Raw genomic sequence first — 6,995 nt, 5'->3', positions numbered from 1 at the left:
TAAAGGATACAAAATTATAGCTAGATAGGGGGAATAAATTCTAGTGTTCTATACTACTGTAGGATGAATATAGTTAAATATATTATATAGTTTCAAATAGGTAGAAGGAGGATATTATGTTCCCAACATGAAGAAATGATAAATGTTTGAGATGATAGATGTGCTAATTACTCTGATCTCATCACTATATATGTATCAAAATATGTACCCAATAAATATTTACAATTATTATATGTCAATTAAAAATTTTAAAAAAGAGTGGCAACAAAAATAATTTACTTTTATACACATGCGTGCACACACACACACACACACACACACACACACTACAGTGGATGTATTATATTAATAGATAAGATGTCATCATTTCTCCCAGGCAAAGAGAGGTAAAAAAAAATGGTCACAGCAAATAAAGGAAAATAAGATGCCTGGTTTAGATAAGAAGAAAGTATCTTGCCCTGTCAAAATTTCTCTGCTTTCAAAACCACTTGGAATAGTAAGTTTCTTCCACCATCAAGATTGTATTAGAAAGAGGAGACATTTCTGAGAATGGGAGATGAGAAATAAAAGATTCTTGGTATATTTATTCATCCACTGAATAATAATTTAGGGACTTTTTTTGTGTCAGACATGTTGTCAGGCAATAGAGATGCAAGGGTTGAAAAGACATGGTCTTGACCCACTCTTAAAATAGTGATGAAAGGCAGAAAAACAAACAAAAAATGCGAGCATAAGCTGGGACATAACTAGGGAAATTGGAGAATGCTTCATAAGGGAGAACACATCTGAGATGGATTTTGTATAGGAAGCAAGAGCTTGTCAAATATAAAAGGATGTAAAAGACATTTTAGATAAAAGGAAAAACCAGAGCTAGGAAAAGTGAGATTGCCAAAAAACTGATTAAAAGTGTTAGGAATGCTTCATGAGGTCATGAGAGAAGAAAAGTACAATCCTGAATAAAGAATGAAATTCATAGCAGAGAGTGAGTGTAATGCCAAGAGATCAGGCTGGAAAGGTAGGTTGAGTGAATTTACATTTTGCTAATTGACTTGGACCTTAACAGGTAAAACAACCACAAACATTTAAACAAGATGATTATATGATCAACTTCATGTATGTTCTGTTTACTGTGAAAGACCGATGGAATAGCTGTGGGTAGGGGGTACAATATCGCAGGCCAGAACGCCAGTTGAAGTCTAAGCAGCAGACAGAAGTCTATTCAGTAGCTGTTGGTAACAAATGACAAGGCACTGAACAATAGTAGTGGAGATGATGATGGAGAGTAGAGGTCAATTTTAAGGAAAAAATGTAAAATAATATTTGATCGCATAAGTAACATGAAGGAACAGAAGTAAATAAGAATAACTCTATAGATACTAGCTTAGATTTATAGATGAATTATGGTTCCATTAGCAGAACACTGGGAATTTAGAAGAAGAACAAGAGTAAAGTGGAAGATGATGAGTTTCAGCTCAGGACATACTGAATTTGAGGTGCCTTCAGATATCTACGTGGAGCAGCTGAGTATAATGCTTCAGATTCCAATCATATGAAGTATAATTATAGCCAAAAAACTGATTAAATGTGTTAGAAATTTTCCGTGAGTTCACGAGAGAAGAAAAGTACAATCCTGAAGAACAACAACATATAAAGGGTGAATGGAAAAAGGGGACAATTATGGAAATTGAGAAATGGTGGGAGAGTTAGGAGGAGAGAGAAGAAAATGGAGAATGGTTTGTGAATGGCGATGAAAGCTTTGAAGAGATTAAATAGGACAAATACTTAAGATAAATTCATTGGCTTTGACAATTAGCAGATCACCAACATCTTCTAAGAGTGGTCTTTATAAAGCCCAGACAAAGGTGACTTGTCCTTGAGGGAGAATGAATGTTATTAATTAGTCAACATAATTCCTGCTGCTAGGCAGGTCAGGTTCCTGAGCACATATTGAGATTTCAGCAGAGTTCCTGATGCCATGTCAAGAGGTCTTGACCATAAACAGTGACAATTAATGCAGAAAATCTAAAGGAACAATTTTAAAACAATGCCTTATTAATCTCCACTTAGACTCAGCTTTTTCCCTCTCTCTGCCTGTCATTTCATTTAATAGCCAAATTTTTGGAATCACTGTGAGGGAAAATGCTTCTTCTGTAATACAATTTCAAAACTAGACTGGCCCAGGGACAAAGAGGGTGGGAAGGTGGAACACAACTGCTCTCAAAGTAAAGAAATACTTGAGTCGTAGGTTCTTCTTAGAACTCAGAGTGTGACCTTCACCATGAAGTATCTGCCCCTCTCTTTTTAATTCAAAATGGCTGTGAAATTTCAGAGTTAACTTATATGGTGGATGGAGTAGTACAAGGGGTGATGGACTTTGACTTTCTCTCTCTCCCAAATCCACATACCAGTTACCTCCTCTCACCTCCATCAGCCTACCAGGGCCAGTGCCTTATGGAGACTTGGGATGTGGTCACAGTCATTCTCTAGTTGGAGTAGGCTGAGTTCCTTACAGGAGCTCTCCCAGATGGGCTTTCCTTTCAAACTCATCAGCTCTTGCTTTTATTTTCATTCTTTTGGTAACTTCTAAAGCTCTTTTTGATCACCCCGCTCCAACTCCCATTTAAGACCTGATTATTGATCTACTCAAGAGAGACAGGCTTCAGCTAAAAGTTTAGGTGAGAAAAAAAGGTGATGAGGAGAGACAAAAGAAAAGCCACAAAAATAGGTTGTCACACTGGGATGATGTCCTCCCCACACCACTGTCCTTTGGAAGACAACACTGAGGGAAAAAAAAACAATTTTGGAGATAGGCAATATAGGAGATGAGGTGGGGTGGAAAGTGGGTGATGGAAAAGCAAACATGGCAGTCAGAAAAGTCCTTATGATTATAATTCTCCATGTGAGAAGTGTCCTTGTGATTTATATGCATCTATCAGTGATCTATGAGCTTCTTGTCATCTGGGGGAGGGGACCAATACGTTTCTGTCACCTGTGATAGATCTATTTGATAATATCTTCCTCAGTTTGCAGCTACTGGCGTGCCCTATTTCACATTTGTATCCACAAAGTACATTTTAAAAATAAAGATTTCTTTTGCTTTTTATACATATCTGCCTTTATCTTTATCTCTTTTACTTCTACCTCTACTAGTAAAGGCAAACTAGACAGTGGGGCCATTTTCTAATGGTAGCCCTGATAGACAGTCGCGTGACTTATTTATTTTTTCACATACTCACATTTATTATGTGTTAACTCTATTATAACATATATCTTGTATTTATTAACTGCTATGTCTTAAAGGGCATAATTTGATCTGAATTATATCTAAATGCATGTAATGTAATGTTGAGTCATATTATAATGTGGTTCTGCTTCAATGATAACATTTACATAATGCAGTATATGATAAGACTATAAAGTAAGAGGCTGGGTTTTTAAGTGAGACTTATGGAAAATAGTATCCTGATTTTGGAACCATGCCTCATACATCAGAATACTCGTGCTAAGTGCATTATAATTTATTATAAGCACTTTTATTTCTCCTTACTGCTGGAATGAGATAAAGAATAAACTCTGTATGGCATAGACCACATTTTTTTTCCTTCTAGAACTTAGCATACTTTTGATATTTACTTTGTAATGACTCATGACTCAGAGGTAACAAAATTTGCTGCAAATAGCTGTGGAATTGTTTTTAATTGAATAGCAAGTGAGGTTTTTAACTACAAATCTGAGCCAGCATCCCAAGACTAATTTTAGACTTTCAAAGGTGCAACTAAAGACAGTTTTTTCTCCTTCTAAATGAGAGGAATTTTTCACAGAGAACAAAGACTCATAGGGAGGATCAAAACAAAAGCAAAATTTAAAGTTGCTTCTTATCCTCTCTCAACTGTATGGGGAGGAAAGAGGAAAATTTGTAGCTCAAAGGAGAGGAAAGAGTTGTAGATTCTTGCTACTTCAGTTAGTGTATAATTATTACTCATTCACTGAGAGGGAAATGGACTAGGCCTTGTTCTTTAACCCGAGAGTCTGCAAAGCATAGGATATGCCTCATGCAATCCAGGAGGACCCTCAATTCTGCCAGCAGATCTCAAGAGACCACAAAGCATGGGCCAATTGTTGTCCTCTGTTTCAGCTATCCTAGAGAGAGAGCCATGTGTGGGCTCTTCATTTTATGGAACTAATTGGGTCTGACTGAAAGTGATGAGACAATTAAGGCCTGAGCTGCCCATGCACAGATATCCCAAAAATTCTTTAAACATGTTCCATTAGAGCCTCAATTACACCATTGCACTATAACCATGCTGCAGCATCCTGCTTTCAATTTAAATTCGATGGACTGTAAGGGACCAATTGCTGACCAGAGGGGATCAAGGTAGTATCAGATGCAAGAGAACCCAAGCACCTAAAAGGAGGTTTCCCTGGAAATGCCTATTAATAGGCAATGATTGTATTAAACCACAATATCTGGGGGTTGCTGGATTTAGCCCAATAATTGGGTTTCTACAGAATGAATGTTCAAGATTCAAGTTATAGAAGGGTATGAGAACAAAAATTTCTTAGGTTCTTGCAAAGCTCACTGGGTACTCTAAATACATTAGCCCATTTAATAATCAAAACCATCTGGAAAGTAGTTGTTCCTGTGTTGCAGAAGAAAAACACTGATACTCTTCCTACAGTGAGGAACTCAGTTGAAAATAAAAAAAAGAAAAACACTGATGCTTTTCAAAAATATTGGACACATTAGGGCCAGGCACTGTCTATATATTTAAAAAAACTCATTTAAACATTACTGCTGCCCAATGAGGTAGATACTATTGTCATTTTTATTATATAGATGAGGAAACACAGGCCTGGAGAGAATAAGCAAATGTCCCGAAAAACATCAAGAAAGTATGTGAAGGAGCTAGGATTTAGGCAGAAGATTAGCTCCTCAGCCTGAACTCAAAACCACCCCAACCATGCTGCCTTTCCATGCTAGTTAACTTGCCTAAAGCTACTAGACTACCGAACCCATAACTTTTCCACTTCACCACTGACAAGATAATGAAGAATCTTCAGCTGTGGCATGATTAAGAAGATAATGATTTATTTTCTAGCATGATCCAGACTCTTGGGAAGATCTTAGAAGAATTGTTTCCAATACATATAAATGGTCCTAGGATCGATCCTAACTCCAGCCAGGACTAGGATAGACATCAATTCTCTCCTGGTCTCAGTCTCAATTTTCATCTCTTTTTAGAATTTCTCCCTTCTTTTTTGTTCATTTATATTTCTTCTATATGAATTTAAAGGTGACACAGTTGATGTGACAAGAGGAACACAAACTGTCCTAGAATACAGTTTGTTGAGATGTACTCAATACTTCATTCAGTGGTCCTCCTCCTTTCCTACCTGCCCTTCTCACCTCTGCCATCTGCATGGTTGTGCATGTATCCTTTTCAAGAAGATGATTCTGAAGCATAGCAATGTATATATCATATATATATATATATATATATATATCATATATTTGCCTATATAGTAATAACAATGCATACATGGCTGGACAAGGTGTTCTCTTGTGATGATAAAAGACAAAAAGTGGGTTTGAGAGGTCTTTTCATTACCCCAAGAATGACACAGTCTATCCTGGCCTTGCCATTTACCATTATGAACCTTTTTGCACTTTCAGGTAATGAATTATTTTTACAAGGGGTAATGCAATCACAGAAAGCGTGCTTTGGCAGGACCGCACATGTGAATAACTAATGCAAAATGAGAATTTAGAGAAATGCATGATTGATCAGAGAGTTTGGGTACTAATATATATTTAGTGGGTGTCATCACACTATAAAATATAAAGAGATAAACTTCTTGAATGTGACTTAGAGAAATCAGTGTTTTTCCTTTATAGTTATCTTTCACATGTGACTGTTTTCTTCCTGTCTACCATACCCTACAGTGAGAGAATATGTTGTTTTACATCTCATGAAATGTTTCCATCATCTCATTTGATTTACAGAACTACCCTGAGAGTAGTTTCAAGAAGCTATGGCAGGTGTTATTAGCCTCATCTTACTTATGAATAAACTAAGGTACAGAAAATTACTTACCAGTGTTCCAATAATAGGCTGAAGCCAGAACTAAAATTAATACCTTCAGGAACTAAACAGTGTATTTTTACCCTAACACTCCATCATCAGAATACAGATTTCTGAATCATTGTGACTGCTAATATATTTACATGAATCTGATTCCTGTGAGTTTACTACCTCTGTTCTCACTTTCCCCTGAATGATCATTACTACTTCCATGTGTGTGCATGTACATATGTACATGTAGGCATTAGTACATGAATGTGTGCAAAGGAGTATGGGTAAGGGGAGACAATGTTTTTATGTAGATGCTGTCATGATGTTAATTGGACTAAAATTTGGTATAGATCTAGAAAAGTAAACCATCATCCAACTAAGATCAGTTTCTGGTTCAAGGGGATGAAGATGAGGAGGACAGACATGCACAAGAGCAAGAGAATGAGGTCAGAGAGCATGCACAGGTCCAAGCTAGAAGCCAGATCTGGAAAGAAGCAGAGCTGGAGCAGGGAAGCGAGGGAACCAAAGCGTCTTGTTGCAGCAAAGGCTAACAGGGCTCCTGAGTGTCAGCAGTGAATCCCCAGGCTTCTTTTTTTACTTCCAACTGAGTCTAATCTTAGAACATAGTACTGAAGCAGAGATGATCCAAAATGATTGATGATTTAAAATTCTTTACATTTGGTTTTCAACTAATTTGGTATTTATTTTTTTGATGTGTTTGCATAGTTCTTGGAATTCATTATACTTAAAATAATGTTATAAAATCAGACTAAGGACTTCTGACTCAGGAGAATCTGGGATAATTTTATACTTTATTCCATTTTCTGTTTAGAAATTTTTCTGATTCCACATTTTAATGCTGGGAATATATAGCATCACTTCCCAGACCAATTATCTTTCCTTCTAGAGGGAAATGATTCT

This window comes from Propithecus coquereli, unplaced genomic scaffold, assembly GCF_000956105.1.
Source record: "Propithecus coquereli isolate 6110/MARCELLA unplaced genomic scaffold, Pcoq_1.0 Scaffold233, whole genome shotgun sequence".
Classification (NCBI taxonomy): domain Eukaryota; kingdom Metazoa; phylum Chordata; class Mammalia; order Primates; family Indriidae; genus Propithecus; species Propithecus coquereli.
Note: the sequence above shows the minus strand (reverse complement) of the source record.